Source organism: Triticum dicoccoides, chromosome 7A, assembly GCF_002162155.2.
Source record: "Triticum dicoccoides isolate Atlit2015 ecotype Zavitan chromosome 7A, WEW_v2.0, whole genome shotgun sequence".
Lineage (NCBI taxonomy): Eukaryota > Viridiplantae > Streptophyta > Magnoliopsida > Poales > Poaceae > Triticum > Triticum dicoccoides.
In genome coordinates this window covers 16,797,396-16,815,247 of record NC_041392.1, presented here as the reverse complement: position 1 = coordinate 16,815,247, position 17,852 = coordinate 16,797,396, and the positions used below count along the sequence as shown (strand labels likewise).

At 43.2% G+C, this 17,852-nt stretch overlaps 1 long non-coding RNA gene and 1 pseudogene across 1 annotated transcript; both read left to right on the top strand.

Annotated features, from left to right (window-relative positions):
• Positions 1-252: 252 nt before the first annotated feature.
• Positions 253-5,708, top strand: LOC119330281 (annotated as a pseudogene).
• A 9,070-nt stretch (positions 5,709-14,778) lies between these two features.
• On the top strand, positions 14,779-15,625 carry LOC119330280. The gene is made up of 3 exons (XR_005160003.1): positions 14,779-14,819; positions 14,918-15,079; positions 15,229-15,625. It is a non-coding gene; the product is annotated as an uncharacterized LOC119330280 (long non-coding RNA).
• Positions 15,626-17,852: the final 2,227 nt, after the last annotated feature.

Genomic DNA, 17,852 nt, shown 5'->3' with positions numbered 1-17,852 from the left:
CGGATGTTACTCTTAATGCTTTGTATCCCCTTAATGCTACATTTGAGATAATAAAATCGTCCTTTATCGAAAAAAAAGAGAAAGAGAAGGAATCAAAACATAGTCTGCAATTAGCTGGAAATGCAAGGCACCGCGTGGGACTGACTGAGCAACTGCACTAGTGCGCTCACTGTTGCTGCCCGTCCAGTCCATGCACGAGCCCCAATGGGAGCACTATTTTGCAGCAGTGGCTACTGAGTATATTGTCGGCTCAATGGAATGGGAATGCAGTGCGATTCAATTATTGGATCAGGAGCGGGGGAGACCGGAGAGGTCGAGAGTCAAGTAAACGCTCGTAGCTATCTCTTCTCTTCCCCTCTCCGATCCAGCGCACTCGACTCTGCAGTCTGCCGGAGATAGCAACGCCGGCCGGAGATCATGGCGAGCACGGTGGTGAGCATGGCGAGATCCATGCTGGGCGCTGTCATCAGCGTGGCCGCCTCCGCCGCGGCCACCGAGATGAGCCTTCTCATGGGCGTCCGCAAGGACATCTGGTATGCCAAATCACCCACACACTCACTACTCTTCTCTGCCCTGCTCTGTTTCCTTGGATCCATTCACCGCACAGGAAGTTGCTACTTGTTACCGATCTCATTTCCCGTAATACCTTTTTTCTCTATGGTTAGCTAGTATATATTCTGGTAGAAATTGCTCAGCCCTTCTTGTTTCTGGGAATGACAAATCATGCATCCATCAGCACACATAAGTTACGATTTGAGAGGCGACAAAAAAAGGTTTTAACAATCCCTCAAAAAGAAGTATATGGGACCAGAAAAATAATCAAATCCTTATGCATCCTTTGTTGGTCTTTTTGTTTGTGATGTGTGCTCTCGCCTCATAGACGTTGCATGTGTTCTGCTCTGTTGCATACTTGCATGCTTCATTTCCTGATAATAAAGGAAGAAATATGACTAACTTATGTCTGCTCTGCTCTGTTGCATGTGTTCTCACCAGCTGTAGAGTTGTTCTAAAGAACTTAATTTGTTGGGCAGGTTTATGAAAGACGAGCTAGAGACGATGCATGCGTTTCTGGTGACCGCCGAAGCAACCAAGGAAAATAACAGGCTACTGCAGGTGTGGGCTAAGCAAGTGAGGGACCTAGCCTATGGTATTGAGGATTGCCTTGATGAATTTATGGTGCATGTGGGAAGCTACAGCCGGTCTCGACGGCTGCTCAAGCTGAAAGACCGCCATCGGATTGCCAGCCAAATCCGTGATCTCAAAGCAAGAGTTGAAGAAGTGAGCAACAGGAACACACGCTATAACTTGATCACCGCTGATGCCTCCAGCAGCATTGATGAGGTGAATTCCTACACGGAAGATATTCGCAGCCACTCAGCTAGCAACATTGATGAGGCAGAGCTTGTGGGCTTTGCTAAGGCTAAACAAGAGTTGATTGCGATGGTGGATGTCAACTCCAGAGATGGTCTTTGCAAGGTGATATGTGTCGTTGGCATGGGCGGTTTAGGCAAGACTACTCTTGCAAGGAAGGCTTATGAAAGTAAGGAAGACATTGCGAATAAATTTTCTTGTTGTGCTTGGGTCACTGTATCACAGTCCTTTTCCAAGATAGAGATGCTCAAGGACATGATTATGCAACTTTTGGGTAACAAGTCACTTTTGAAATGCTTGAAAGATCTTGAAGGGAAGGAAGTGCGAATAGAAAATCTTTCTGAGTATCTCAAAAAGGAGTTAGTGGATAAGAGGTACTTTGTTGTTCTTGATGACTTGTGGACCATAGATGCATGCAAGTGGATCCAAGATATTGCTTTTCCTAGTAGAAACAACAAAGACAGCCGAATAATAGTAACAACGCGAGATGCTGGCTTGGCTGAGCAATGCACTTCTGATTCTCTTATCTACCAGCTTAAGCACTTGCAAATCGAGGATGCCACACATTTGCTACTAAGAAAGAGTAGGAAAACACATGAAGACATGAAAAATGTTAAGGAAATAATTCAATCATGGAGTATGCATGGGGACCAAAATAATTCAATCAATCATATATTCATATTCATAGTTCACAAAGAATCAGGCAAGCAGATTGTTTCAACGCAACTATGGAATGCGGTCACCTCTCGAACGGATATTTTCCTTGGGTAAACAGAACAATCAAGTTTTTAGCAAGCACCCACGAACCAACATGTGGTTAGATGGTTAGGAGGAGGGTGGTATCCCTAGCCCACTAGGGTTCAAGTCCTGATGCTCGCAGCGATGCATGTTCAGTGGGAGAAGACGTTCTCGAAGATGTTTTCTTAGATCCATTCACCGGATAGGAACTTTATAGTTCTTGCAGTTCTCATTCCTCGTTTGTTTCTCTCTATGGTTCGCTAGTATTCGGGTAGAAGTTGCTTGGTTATTCTTGTTAACGGGAATGTGAAAAACATGCACCCATCAACCGAAGCATGATTCAGCCCTCAAGAGTGAACATAGAAGGAATTGTTAAGAGCTGTAGAGTCCATGATGTTGTGCGTGATGTCATGATCTCGATTTCTAGGGGTGAAAATTTTGTTTACTTGGCACAAGATAATGTGACTAGTGTCAGAGAGGAGACCTTTCGCCATGTAGCATACCATGGTAGCGAGTGCCAAAGTATAGGCATGGACTGGAACCATGTCCGGTCATTAACCATGTTTGGTGAGAGACCATTGGAGCCATCATCTTCGGTTTGTTCACCTGATATAAGAATGCTCAGAGCCTTGGATCTAGAGAATGCACAGTTTCAGGTCACACAAAAGGATATCAGCAACATAGGATTGTTGCGCCACTTGAAGTATGTGAATTTTTCTGATCCTCAACGGTATTCACATATTTATAAGCTTCCTATATCCATTGGAAAATTAAAGGGCTTGCGTACTTTGAACATTACAAACAGTTATATTACAGGACTGCCAACTGAGATTAGTAAACTCAAGAGTCTGCACAGTCTCCGTTGTACCAGAAGGAATTGGTACGCACACTTTAAGCTGTATGACCCCAAGGAATGCTTGCTGGAAACACTTTGTCTGCCCATGTTGTGCACACCTTTGGTTGATCCTAGTAAGCGTACCAAGAAAGTTGCTGAGCTACACATGGCCTGGTCTAGCCGTTGGTCAGGGTCAATTGGTGTGAGGGTGCCAGAGGAATCAGCAAACTGAAAGAGCTGCAAATACTAGAAGTCGTGGACATCAGACGAACTAGCTGCAAAGCAATTAAAGAGCTAGGTGAGCTTGTGCAGCTGAGAAAACTGAGGGTGGTTACAAAAGGGGCTACCAAGCAGAAATGCAGGATACTCTGTGATGCCATTCAGAAGCTCACTTGCCTCCGCTCCCTTGTTGTCGATGGTTCACTCGAGTGGCTGCATGTTGTCAACTCTCCTCCTCCCCTGTTGAGGAGTCTGAAGTTGGAGGGAACCCTTGGAGAGATTCCTGGCTGGGTTGGCAGTCTGATGCATTTGGTCAAGCTTTACTTAAGGGGCAGCGCAATAAAGGAAGAAGGTAAAGTCATGGAAATACTAGGGCCACTTCCCAACCTCATGCACCTTCGTCTTGGAAGCGGCTCTTATATTGGGGAGAAGTTGGCGTTCAAAACGGGAGCATTCCTGAATCTCAAGAAACTTGATATTTGTCTGGCAGAACTGAGAGAGGTCAAATTTGAGGATGGCACCTCACCCCAGCTGGCAATGATACATATCCGTTGGTGCAACTTGGCATCAGGAATTATTGGAGTCAACCAGCTTCTAAAGCTCAAGGAGATCTCACTTGGTTCCCATGGTCGAGTGGCGAAGCTTGGTATGCTGCAAAGTGAAGTGGACGCACACCCCAACAGTCCCGTGCTGCGACTGTCCAAGGAACGGAGCCATCACGACCCGGGGGGTGTTGTTATCCAAGTGGAGGAAGCAACGGAGGAATCGTCATCTCCCCATGCTGAGCCTGAAGCAGCGGTAGTGACGAGAAACCTCAGGTCATCTAATTGATTCTCTTTCGTTCAACTAGTAGTACATAGAAGCTATGGAGTGCGATGTGCTAATTAATCTGAACTCTGTCCGGTTTTTTGAAACAGCCAAGATGACCTGCTCTACACTTACAATTCATGCTGACTGAATCCTGCCAGTTCCACCACAAGCTACACTCTGCAGGTACGGCTCAAATCTTGCTCTGTTTCTTTTTTGTGTTGGCTCGATTTGGTTTCCTTTCAGTTCCACCACAAGCCCACGCATTTTTAAGCCGCACCTGATTATATATGGGCATAGCAGGCAGCCAGACACTTGGATTTAAGGAGGCGACTCAGAAGAGATCATACTTCAATGTGGTCAGCACAACACGCCACATCTCGTTTTGTTTATGTAGCCATCATGTTACATTTTCAGTACTTACAGTTCCTGGCAATGTTTTCAAGCCTGTGAACACATATATTTACACGTACCCCTATTTGCACATATATTTACAGTTCCTGGCTGCTACATCTCAGACTGATGGAATGAACTAGTTCTCGGTATTGTATATGCATTCAGGTTCAGCTGGAGGTGCAGGAAGATACAAATGGAGTACTCAGGAGGGGTGGCATGACAACTGCAAGAGACGCCACAATATCCTGGTGCGTGTTTCCATTTAACCTCGATGCTAGCTAGACAGTTTAATGAGTTGAATCAATTCGAAAGAGTCGGTGATGATGACACCGACACCTCTGCAATCTTTCAGGCAGAATTAACGGTTGGGCCAAGACTGTCTCTTCCAATTCAATCCTCCCGTATGATATTGGAGCAAGCTACAACGTCATTTCCAGAGGACCAGAGGCCGTCGCCGACAATCAGTTCTTCGCCATGGAGTTGATCAAAAGTCAAATACTATTTTCTTGGACTCCTTCCGCTTCCGGTCCCAGCTGGAACATCAGTTGACTATCAGACTGGACCAAGTTCTTCCCCCCCGGCCCCCGCGTCGCTCCCGCAGGGGCGACTCGGGCGGCGCCAACCCTAGCCGCCGCCGGGCCCCCTCCCCTTCCCCTCTACCTCGTCGCCGCCGGAGGGGGTCGCCGGCAAGCCGCGCGCCCGCCGAGGAAGATGGCGGCGAGGATCTGCCTGCTCCGTCGCGCGCGGGGGGCTCTGGAGCCGAGGCGGCGGCCTCGGGTGGTGGCGCGACGCCGTTTTCAGCCAGCGGCGGCCGCGGGTGCTGGCCGGCTGCCTTGGCCGCTCGGGCGGCAAGGTGGCGGCGGGTGGAGGCTGCTGGACGCCGGGCTGCGGGGGCCCCGTCCGGATCTGACGCCTTCGCCTCCAACGCTCAGATCCCCTCTCAGATCCGGTCTTCGGTCGTCCCTGGCTGATGGCGCCGTGTTTGAAGCTGGGGCTGGGGGCGGTGGAGTACCCGGAGAAATCCAGGCCGACTCAGCCGGCCATGACGGCGGCGACGCCCGCGGGCGCCGTCCCCTACATGTAGGCGCCGTTTTGGTACTTCCCTCCCCCTTTTGCCTTTCTTCCCTGCTCGTTTTCGGGCGAAAGCCAAAATCCATCAGGATTGGGCGGCAGCCATGCCCGTGGCGCCGTCTCCTTCATGAAGGTGCCGCCTTGGGTGAGTTTTGGGGCGATGGCGAGTCTGCTCCGTTGGTAGGCGTTCGGCGGCTACGTGGTTGGAGGCTGTTTAGGCTTCCTCCATTGCAGCTTTGTCATCAACAGTCTCGCGCCGTGCATTTGCTTCTCCTCGTGTGCAGTTCCTCTCAGTGCCAAGGTTCTCCTTGTTGAGCCCGGCGCTGCATGTTGGCGGCGCTCTGGTTTGGTCTTCCCGGTGGCTTCGGTGGCGGTTAATCATCCTAGCTCTAGGGAGAGCATTTCCATCTTCCGACGGATCGGCGCCTCGAGCCAGGCGAGGGGGCAGGGAGCCCCTTTCGAAGATGGAGAAGGGTGTATCTGTTTTGGCCGCAGCCCATGGAGCTGACAACGTGTTTCTTCCAATCTGCAAGTTGTGTCTTCTCAAGGCCTGATGTGACGGCGGCCCGATCTTTCGATGAGAGTGGGGATAATTATCGATTTGGTGGATTTTGACCTTGACGATCCGGCTATACCGTACCCGATGATACGCCTCGACAATCGCTAAACCAATCTCCGATGGTTATTGACCTTGCCGTAGGCACGATCAACCTGAACAACGAGGTTCAAGTTCCTGCAAGCAACCGAAGAACCGGCAAGAATAAAGGTGAATTGCAACTGAAATTGCGGATAATAAACTGAGCACACGAACTAGATGAAAAGTTGGGGTTTCACTGTGGATCTGACAAGGCGGTAGTCCTACATGTCTCGTAGATGCGAAATTGTAGCGATGGCTAAACAATACAATAAAACCCGAGTCTAAACCCTAAACTATACTAGCTATTTATTAACTGCTGCTTCCGGTCGAAGGCGGTATCTGTTGTCCACAAATCGGACTGCTCGAGGCCGTACGTGGCTGGTCTTCGTAGACTTTGCGGCAAGCACCTGGCGGCTTGGCCGAAAGCTCTAGGGCCCACCCACGTGGTAATGTTGGGCCATTAATCCAAGTCTCTTGTCCTGGTGCACTTCATGCATGCGTACGTGACATGCTTGGTGGATAGGACGTGTGACATGCATGCAAGAGCGTTGCTCCATTTGATCTGAACCCATATTGTCTTCATCTTTAATCTTTCCTTTATTCTCAAGTACAAGCAAATCCAAACATGAGTGTAATATTATATTCTTATTAGTTAAATCATATGTACGAAGAAGCGATAGTACTTGGCCATTAATTTGTCTCGCCCGCGCTCTAGTAATAGGACCAAGTGGAATAACTGATGTAGGAGTTGCGGCGGGTGTAACAATAGAAGAGATGTCCTCATCATCCCCCCTTCTTGAATCGAAGTCGTCCTCGACGGTACCTCGTCGTCATCATCCAAATAAGGCTTTAAATCTGCAACATTAAATGTGGGACTAACCCGAAATTCTGCAGGTAAATCAAGCTTATATGCATTCTCGTTAATTTTTTCAAGCACTTTAAAAGGTCCATCCGCACGAGGCATTAATTTTGACTTTCGTAAATCAGGGAAACGGTCTTTTCGCAAATGCAACCATACTAAATCACCTGGTTCAAAAACAACACTTTTCCTTCCCTGACTATCAGCAAGTTTATATTTGGCATTCATGCGTTCAATATTTTTCTTAGTCATCTCATGCATTTTTAATACTAATTCAGCACGTTCTTTAGCATCAAGGTTTACCTTCTCCGAAGATGGAATAGGTAATAAATCAATTGGTGCACGAGGTATAAATCCATAAACAATCTCAAAAGGGCATAATTTTGTGGTGGAATGAACGGAACGATTATAAGCAAACTCTACATGTGGTAGACATTCTTCCCACATTTTTAAGTTCTTCTTCAAAACAGCCCTAAGCATAGTAGACAATGTACGATTAACCACTTCAGTTTGACCATCAGTTTGAGGATGACATGTAGTACTAAATAAAAGCTTAGTCCCCAATTTTGTCCACAACACCCTCCAAAAGTGGCTAAGGAATTTTGTGTCACGATCAGAAACAATTGTATTTGGCACACCATGTAAACGAACTACTTCGCGAAAGAACAAATCAGCAATGTGAGTAGCATCGTCACTTTTATGACAAGGTATAAAATGTGCCATCTTAGAGAATCTATCGACAACAACAAATATACTATCTCTCCCCCGTCGTGTTCTAGGCAGTCCTAGTACAAAGTCCATAGATATATCTTTCCAAGGAGTGCTAGGAACAGGAAGAGGCATATATAAACCATGTGGGTTCAATCGTGACTTAGCTTTTTGGCATGTCGTGTAGCGTGCAACATATCTCTCCACATCCCTTCTCATTTTTGGCCAGAAGAAATGACTAGCAAGGATGTCTTCTGTCTTCTTGACGCCAAAATGTCCCATAAGTCCTCCTCCATGCGCCTCCTGTAACAACAAAAGACGAATAGAGCTATCTGGGATGCATAGCTTGTTAGCGTGAAAAACAAATCCGTCATTAATGACGAACTTGTTCCAAGTTCTACCCTCTCTGCAATTGAGCAATATATCTTTAAAGTCAACATCATTAGCGTATTGCTCTTTTATAGTTTCAAGTCCAAAAATTTTGAAGTCAAGTTGTGATAACATAGTATAGCGTCTAGACAAGGCATCGGCAATAACATTCTCCTTCCCTTTCTTGTGTTTAATAACATAAGGAAAGGATTCAATAAATTCAACCCATTTTGCATGTCTACGATTCAGTTTGCTTTGACTTCTAATATGCTTGAGTGATTCATGATCAGAATGTATGACAAACTCCTTAGGCCATAAATAATGTTGCCATGTCTCCAATGTCCGAACTAGTGCATAAAGTTCTTTATCATACGTTGAATAATTCAGACTAGGCCCACTGAGCTTTTCACTAAAGTATGCTACTGGTTTTCCTTCTTGCAATAAAACACCACCTAAACCAATGCCGCTAGCATCACATTCTAATTCAAACATCTTATTAAAATCAGGTAATTGCAGCAAAGGGGCGTGTGTAAGCTTATCTTTAAGAATAGTGAAGGCTTCCTCTTGGGCGTCGCTCCAAACAAATGGCACATTTTTCTTTGTGAGCTCGTTGAGCGGCGCTGCGATGGTACTAAAATCTTTCACGAACCGCCGGTAGAACCCAGCAAGTCCGAGAAAACTTCGTACCTGTGTGACCAAGTTAGGGGTCGGCCAACTCTGGATCGCTTCAACCTTGGCTTTATCAACTTCAATTCCCTGCGCTGTCACAACATAGCCAAGAAAAGCGACTCGATCCGTGCAAAAAGTGCACTTCTCGATATTACCAAATAAACATGCAGCACGCAGAGCAGAAAAAACAGCACGCAAATGGTCTAAGTGTTCCTCTAGTGACTTGCTATAAATCAAAATATCATCGAAATATACTACCACAAATCGTCCAATAAAAGCTCGCAAAACTTCATTCATTAGTCTCATGAAAGTACTAGGTGCATTAGTCAATCCAAAAGGCATAACTAACCACTCATATAAACCAAATTTAGTTTTGAAAGCAGTTTTCCATTCATCACCTAGTTTCATACGAATTTGATGGTAGCCACTACGCAAGTCCACTTTAGAAAACACAACTGAGCCACTGAGTTCATCAAGCATGTCATCCAATCTAGGAATAGGATGACGATATCGAATTGTAATATTATTGATGGCTCTACAATCAACACACATACGCGAAGTACCGTCTTTTTTAGGAACAAGTAAAATTGGTACAACACATGGACTAAGGGATTCACGAATGTAACCTTTTTCAAGTAGTTCGTGAACTTGTCGCTGAATCTCCTTAGTCTCCTCTGGATTAGTCCGGTACGGCGCACGGTTGGGTAATGAGGCGCCAGGGATCAAGTCAATTTGATGTTCAATTCCTCTCATAGGTGGCAGCCCCGGTGATACTTCCTTTGGAAAAACATCATGATACTCCTGCAAAAGGTTAGCGACAACAGGAGGCAAAGAAGAAGGCATATCCTCAAATGAAAACAAAACTTCTTTGCAAATAAGAGCATAACATTCATCAGTATGAGCATCTAACTCAAAATTTCAGCACGTGTAGCTAAGAAAGATACACCTTTCAATTTAATTTCTTTAGATGTGCTAGGATCAGATTTGTGCAGCTTATTAAATTGTTCTAACTCATCAACAACTTTCTGATTTTCAGATTGAGTACGCTCAATATTTGTGTTTCTACTAGCCCTAGCAAGATCATCTTTTAAAATTTGCTCAGGAGACATAGGGTGTAGAATGATTTTCTTTCCTTTATGTGTGAGAGTGTACTGATTAGTTCTACCATCATGTAAACATTGTTTATCATATTGTCATGGCCTTCCTAGTAACATAGAACAAGCTTGCATAGGCACAATATCGCAATCAATAGTGTCATGGTATGAACCTAAAGAAAAAGGAACTCTCACCATGCGTGTTACCTTTACCTTTCCACCATCATTAAACCATTGAATGTAGTATGGTTATGGATGTTGTCGCGAAGGTAGGGAGAGCTTCTCCACCATGTCAATGCTTGCTAAATTGTTACAACTCCCTCCATCAATGATTATGCGAACGAAACGCTCCTAGACGACTCCTTTGATGTGGAAAAGGTTGTGACGTTGATCCTTCTTTGCTTTGACAATCTGAGCACTAAGTACACGATATGATATAAGACTCATGTACTTATCGGCGTCGTCAGCGGTCACATGTTCTTCCTCTTGCTCCGGTCTTGTGTCATCGTCTTCATGTGTAGCAAGCAAGGCATATGTGTCTTCATCAAAATCACTAGCAGAGTCGTACTCGCCGTCTTCACGAATGATCAATACACGCTTATTAGGACACTCCTTCATGACATGGCCAAATCCCTTGCAAGTGTGGCATTGGATATCCTTTGTTCTTTTGGAGGAAGCGGACGATGACGATGAACTTTTTGTTGGAATTTGTGTAGTACTTTTCAGTGGTGCCGAAGTGTGTGATGCTGAAGTTGATGAAGAAGGCGCCAGTCGAGAGGTTGCAGGTGCTGTTGTAGAGGTGCGAGTGGGCGGGGCAGCAGGAGTGCGCGACGCCCATGTGGAAGTACGACCTGCAGAAAAATTAGGACGCAGTCTGGAACGACCCTGCACTTCATGTTCAGCATGTATAGCAAGATGGAATAAACGGGTCATAGAATGATAATCTTTATAAGCAAGTATGTCATAAATTTCTCTATTCAATCCACCCAAGAACCTAGCCATAGCGGCTTCCTCAGTCTCAACTAAACCACAACGTAACATGCCCATTTGCAATTCTTGATAATAGTCTTCCACAGATTTAGATCATTGGTTCAAGCGTTGTAGTTTATTTAGTAAGTCATGTTCATAATATCCAGGAACAAAACGGTGACGCATTACTAATTTCAAAGCTTCCCAAGTGGCAGGAATATTATTAGGATGTTTACGGCAATGTGCTCTCCACCAAACAGAAGCAAAATCACTAAACTCACTAGTTGCAGCCCTAACTCTTTTATCATCAGGAAAATCATGGCAAGCAAATTTTTGATCAACTAGTAATTCCCAATCAAGATAAACATCTGGATCATATTTCCCATCAAAAGGAGGCATGACAAATTTAATTCTACCCAAAGAATCGCCATGGCCACGTACCTGAGGACGCTGGTGTCGTCCCGTACCTTGTTGATTATTGCGTAGTCGACGATGATCACGATCATTGTTATCATTAACTGCATCAGGATCCTCAGAATCACCATCATAGTTGTCATCTTGGATGTCGTCGGCTATCGAGTTGGCGTTGCGAGGACGGGGCTGGTCGACGGCATCGGTGTATGAAAGAGGGTGCCCCGGGTCTCCTGGGAGTACCCGACGAGCTCGTTGCAGACCTGTGTTGGTGGATGGAAGATGCGGAGCGGAAGTGGAGGCGGCACCTAGACGGGCATCCTGGGCATCAAGATGTTTCATAATAGATGCAAGTGTTTGGGTGAACGTCTCATTGCTATCCTCGATCGACTTGAGACGCTTATCAAGTGCGCCCTCGAACGATATGAACCGCTCGGTGTATGCATGCACATCCTCCTCAAGGCGTGCCACCATGGCTTTCATGTTGTCTTCGTCACCTGCCATGGTTAGGACGGAACAAGAACAAAATCACAAGTATATTGCTCCTACAGTAACTATAGTGAGGCGGTGGAAAATGTCTCTCAACTCTCGAGCAATTACCAAGCTCTTACCAGTTCTTACCGTGCTGCAGTGGTTGTCGGCCGTTGGCGATGTCAAAAGTGATCAAAAGATTGATATAGCGATTACCAAGGGACCGAACAAGATACGATATAGGAAGTGGAGCTTGGTGAAGGTTTCCTCAACTCATAATATGTGGCACAATTAAGCAAAAAGTAATGCAAGCTGAATAATTGCTCAAACTCCTAACTAGTGCTGGCAGTCGACTAGTAAGAGATAAAACAATCTAAGCCTAGATACTGAATCAAAGGAGGGGAAACCGATAAAAATATAATAGCTCTAAATAGCTAGATATAAGTGAGGTATAAACGTAGTGTAAGGCGATCAAGAGCGACAAAAGAAAATGTCCAGCAAGTATCACGTGTATAGTAGAGAAACAATTCTGAACGTCAAAAGAGATTGCACCAAGAGTGCTAGCCGGCCTGAATGTTGCAACCCTTCTTTTCTATATTTTTTTTGTCTATTTTTTTTCTTTTCTTTTGCTTCGCTTTTTTTTTTCTTTTACTCAGGCCGGTTGCTAGCAGAAATCACGGACACAAGGTAAACCTCAAGAAAAAAAATGCAAAATTGCTGAACAAATTGCAACAAGCTAGCTAGAAGTGTTTGGGCGTTGTGAGTAGCTAGGAGTAGTACTAGAGATTAGAGATTTGTGGTGGCACGCGTGGAGTCAGACAACCAGCGCGGGGTGTCTGGCGGCTAGCGTGTTTTCCTCTGGTGAAGCGGCACGGGGCAACAGAGACGAGGTGCCTGGGTGTCTGGCAGCTCGCGCGAGCGTGTATGGATGAAGCGTGGATGTACGTGCGGAGATCTGCAATGCGAATCAGCGCCTGATAAAAAATAGACTGTAGCAAAGGGATACAGACGTCCGAGTCAACAGAAATTGGAAACCACAGATCGCTATCTATTTCTTTTTTTTTGTCAAATTACGACTGAACTTGCGACAGAAAATATGGTGGTCAAAAACAAGGTTCGATCTAGTAGATGATTTGCTCCCAAAACTAATCTAAACCAGCACTAGTTTTAGGATGGATGCAACCAAAAATTCAACTACACAAGTACTAGATGCAAAAATTGCTAAAGGCTAAAAAAAGGTAGGCGTAATGGATGAACTAATCTATACTCTTTTTTTTTACTTTTTCGTGGGTTTATAGGACAAAAAAAACTAATCTACTAAAACTGTAAATCTCTCACCGATGAACCCGAAAACTGATACCACTTGATGTGACGGCGGCCCGATCTTTCGATGAGAGTGGGGATAATTATCGATTTGGTGGATTTTGACCTTAACGATCCGGCTATACCGTACCCGATGATACGCCTCGACAATCGCTAAACCAATCTCCGATGGTTATTGACCTTGCCGTAGGCACGATCAACCTGAACAACAAGGTTCAAGTTCCTGCAAGCAACCGAAGAACCGGCAAGAACAAAGGTGAATTGCAACTGAAATTGCGGACAATAAACTGAGCACACGAACTAGATGAAAAGTTGGGGTTCCACTGTGGATCTGACAAGGCGGTAGTCCTACACGTCTCGTAAATGCGAAATTGTAGCGATGGCTAAACAATACAATAAAACCCGAGTCTAAACCCTAAACTATACTAGCTATTTATTAACTGCTGCTTCCGGTCGAAGGCGGTATCTGTTGTCCACAAATCGGACTGCTCGAGGCCGTACGTGGCTGGTCTTCGTAGACTTTGCGGCAAGCACCTGGCGGCCTGGCCGAAAGCTCTAGGGCCCACCCACGTGGTAATGTTGGGCCATTAATCCAAGTCTCTTGTCCTGGTGCACTTCATGCATGCGTACGTGACATGCTTGGTGGATAGGACGTGTGACATGCATGCAAGAGCGTTGCTCCATTTGATCTGAACCCATATTGTCTTCATCTTTAATCTTTCCTTTATTCTCAAGTACAAGCAAATCCAAACATGAGTGTAATATTATATTCTTATTAGTTAAATCATATGTACGAAGAAGCGATAGTACCTGGCCATTAATTTGTCTCGCCCGCGCTCTAGTAATAGGACCAAGTGGAATAACTGATGTAGGAGTTGCGGCGGGTGTAAACAATAGAAGAGATGTCCTCATCAAGGCCTCCCTGGTGTCACTGAGCGATGGATTGCGATCGATGGAGGGCTTCACTCTCTTCAAGCTGCTCCTGGGCTTTAGTTTTTCTTCATCTTTGCTTGTAGGTTGCGTGAAGCTAGCTAGCTGTTGCAGAGCACCATGTATCTCTTAGCTGTTTTTTTCTTTTTCTGCTCCTGTAAGTGGGTTGTTGCTGTAATCCTGGCCGGTTGATGGCTTTGTTAATTCAAAGCCGGGCTCGTCGAGAGCCTTCGTTCTAAAAAAAACATCAGTTGACTTCACCTTGCACTGTTCAGAGGATAACCGTAATGATCTGTTGCTAATTATCAATAGAGACTTGCTTTGTTTGCCCGTGGGTCTCTGTTTGTATGAGGCCGTGGGTCTATATTTTGTACTGAATCATAACTGAAGAATGGTGAAACCTGCTTACTGTATAAGATTGTGCTCTGAAGAATGATGACGCCGACGAAGAGCATAAACAGGTCAGCTAACTTCTCTTTCGTCCAGCAAATGAGATGCTAATTGCTACTTTCTGCATTCAGAATTAATCTCTCTCTGTCTTGTTGTTTTAACACCCAAGATGACGTACTGTACACATACAGGCCCCGTCCAATAACCATGCCACTGTATAACTGCATGCTCATCAGTCAAGTGCCATTAGGGGTTCAGTCTTGTGAAGAAAATCAGCAGCTACAAGTCCACTTCAGCACTAAACGAAGAAGTGGGAACTTCCTGCATCCTACAGGTGACTGACTTTCCTACATCCATGGTCTTCTGCTTACATATTCCTTTCAGCTAATATTTCCCCTGTTTTTGTACAAAAGAAGAAAACAACACTCTGTTCTTCAAACATAAACCCGAAATTATTAGGGCATACAATCTGAACTGTAAGTTGATGTTACCTGCCATCTACAAACAGAAGTACTAGTAGCGGCGCACTAGCTAATTTTCTGCTGAAGGAAGGTATAACCCATGTTTTGCTCCTCTTGTATTTCAGTGTATAATTATATACAGTAGAAAGAAATTAGCGCTCACAATGTGGTGGCATTTCCAAATATCAGGAATCTTGATATTTAGGAGGAGCTGGAGTAACAACTCTAAGAGATGAGATTTGAGCAGGGTGCATGCCTCTGCAGCTGTAGCGAACAAAACATCCAGCCTTCCAGTGCTTGAGAAGGAAACTGAACATTCTGAAGTGTGAACTGTGATCACACTGATAACCGGTCTGTTAATCTACAGCTCCTTTTTTTGTTGTCATGTAAGATTTTCCATATAAATATGTACTAATTTCCAATCCTGGCACGGTTTTCAGCTTGCGAACATGCATCTGCTGATGAAATGTACTGAGTAATGCTCTGTTTTTTTATCTCAGCTGGGGAGAAGACGTGGAAAACGCATTCAGCTCTCCCTGGTGGCCTCTAATATGGTGTAAGGTGAAGCTAAGAGGGATCTCGACATCTCCACTGTGAATGGATGAGGAACTCATTGATCTCGGGGCTTCAATGTAATGGAGGGTAGTAGCAAGCTGCACTGCTACTCAGAAGGAGTTCACAATTTGCAATTGTTGGCCCCGATAAAAAATCGCTTCTTAGGGAACAGCATGAAATGCAATGGCTGGTGTTCAACCTGATGAGAACACTTGCAATTTTTAATACGGACATACTTTGTTTTCTAGTACTCTGTTTTTTCAGAGATGTTTAGTTTGTCTATGTTTGTTACTGCCACTATGCTTGTGCTTGTTTGTAATCAAAGAATTGGGAGTGCATATGTTTTTACTAGCCTAACCCGCGCGGCGGCACGCCGCGCTCGATGATCAGCAAATGAACAATCTGTTGACTCAAGATTTGGTTTGGTCCATGATCATTTAGTTTCAGAATAATATACAGAGACATTGAAAAAATTGAACATACGAAACTGTTGAAATTTGTAGATGTAGGGATACCGAACTGCATATGTAACCTGATCGTTAGTCCGTTTGAATCTCGGCTAGTACATATAGTTTTGCCAAAAAAGTATTCTCGGTGCAAAATTTTAGAATAATGCTTTTGCAACATGATTGAAACTCTCGACCTAACAGTCGGAAGAAAACTGTCCTACTGCAGCGCTACTGAAACCAATGCTTATTCAAAATGATCCATATTCTTTTTTACATAGGAATTCAAACCAAACAAAAAAAATTGAACGAAAGGCAAAAATTTCGGCCACCGGAAATTTCGGGACATTTCGAGGAAATTTTACACCTTGGCATGGACACATGCGATCTCTTGTTTTACTCAATTACTACACGTAAATTGACTGAATTTGCAATTTGAATAAGTCAATTTTATGAAAGGAGGAACAAACAATTAGAGGAGGAAGAAAGCTCAAGGAAGAAGAAAGAAAGTGTCGGGCGTGGAGTATCTGCTTCCGAGCTCAAATGCTTGTTGATAAACAGTAAAATCAAATAAACTTATGAACACATACAAAGAGTTCTGAAACTTTTTTTTGTGGTAAACTTTGACAAATGTTTTTCCAGAGAATGAATTAGCTGCGTTGGTATTTGATCAACGGCGTCTCTACTTCTCAAAATAAAAATAATGAAGTTTTCGATGAAAGAATGAGATAGTGGCATTAGTGTCACCCTTTAAGAAGAAAGAAAATGAAGGAAATAACGACAAAACTGACATGCAATCTAATCAGATTTTGTGTTTTTTATAATACGAAAGATTAAGCACATAATAGTGGAGCTTTCTCTAAAAAGAAGTTTCCTAGGAAGGAATGAATTAATGGCATTGGTATTGCTCTTTAAGAACAAAGAAATGAAACAAAAATTAAAAAAGTAAACATAACTGTTTTTGGAAATATGATGTTTTCTAATAATTAATGAATTAGTGTGATTTGTATTACCCTTCACGACGAAAGAAAATAAAAAACAATATGAACCAAACAATGTCAAAATTTGCACACAAATTACATAGAAAGTGCACATTTTTATTAGATGCAAGCACAAGATTTAATAGTGAATTCTATTCAAAAAAGTTTACTAAAAAGGAAAGAATTAGTGGCATTGGTACTACCATTAAAGCAAAAAAGAAATGAAACGAAAACTAAAACCAAATCAAATTATTGAAGTTTTCCAAAATTGAAATTGAAACTGAAACAAAATCATGATAATTAAGTTTTTTAGGAAAGAAAAAAATAAATAAAATTATCATACAAATCAAATAATGAAGTATTTCTATGAAATAAAGAATAGGTGGCTTTTTTGGACTCTTAAGAAAAATTGAAAATGAAATAGAAACTAAAAAACTCAGTAATAATATTTTTTAAGAACGAACTAATTAGTGGCATTGATATTACCCTTTAAGAAGAAAGAAAAGAATAAAACGAATAACTAAGACATGCACACAATTCCATAAAATGCGCTTTTAAATAATATGCAAGAATAAGCATATTATTGTGAAATTGCACAAAAACAAATTCCTATGAAGGAATGAATTGCTATCATTGTTATTGCTCTTAAAAAGAAAGAGTATAAAATCCTTAAAAATAGTAAAATTTTCTAAGAAAGAATAAATTAGTGGCATCGGCATTAAATAAAATAGAAAAACAGAAAAAAAATTGCACATAATATTAAAAAAATGTGTTCCTTACAATACGCAAGACTAAACATATAATAGTGAAAAAATTCAAAAAGATAATTTCGAGAAAGCAACAGGTTAGTGCCATTAATTTTACCCTTGAAGAAGAAAGAAAATAACATAGTAACTAACAAATTCAAAACAAGGAACAACGAATCAGTAGCAATGGTATTATCATTTAAAGAAGAAAGATAACAAAAAAATTCTAGAAAACTTGCACACAATTCTGCTATAAATTGCACTTTTTGTAGCATCCAAATAATAATCATATAATAGTGTAATTTTGGCACATATTGCATAGTATTTATATCTGTACATTTACACTCACCCGACATCCAAAAAATACCTACAAAAAGAAAATAAAAACCAACAAACA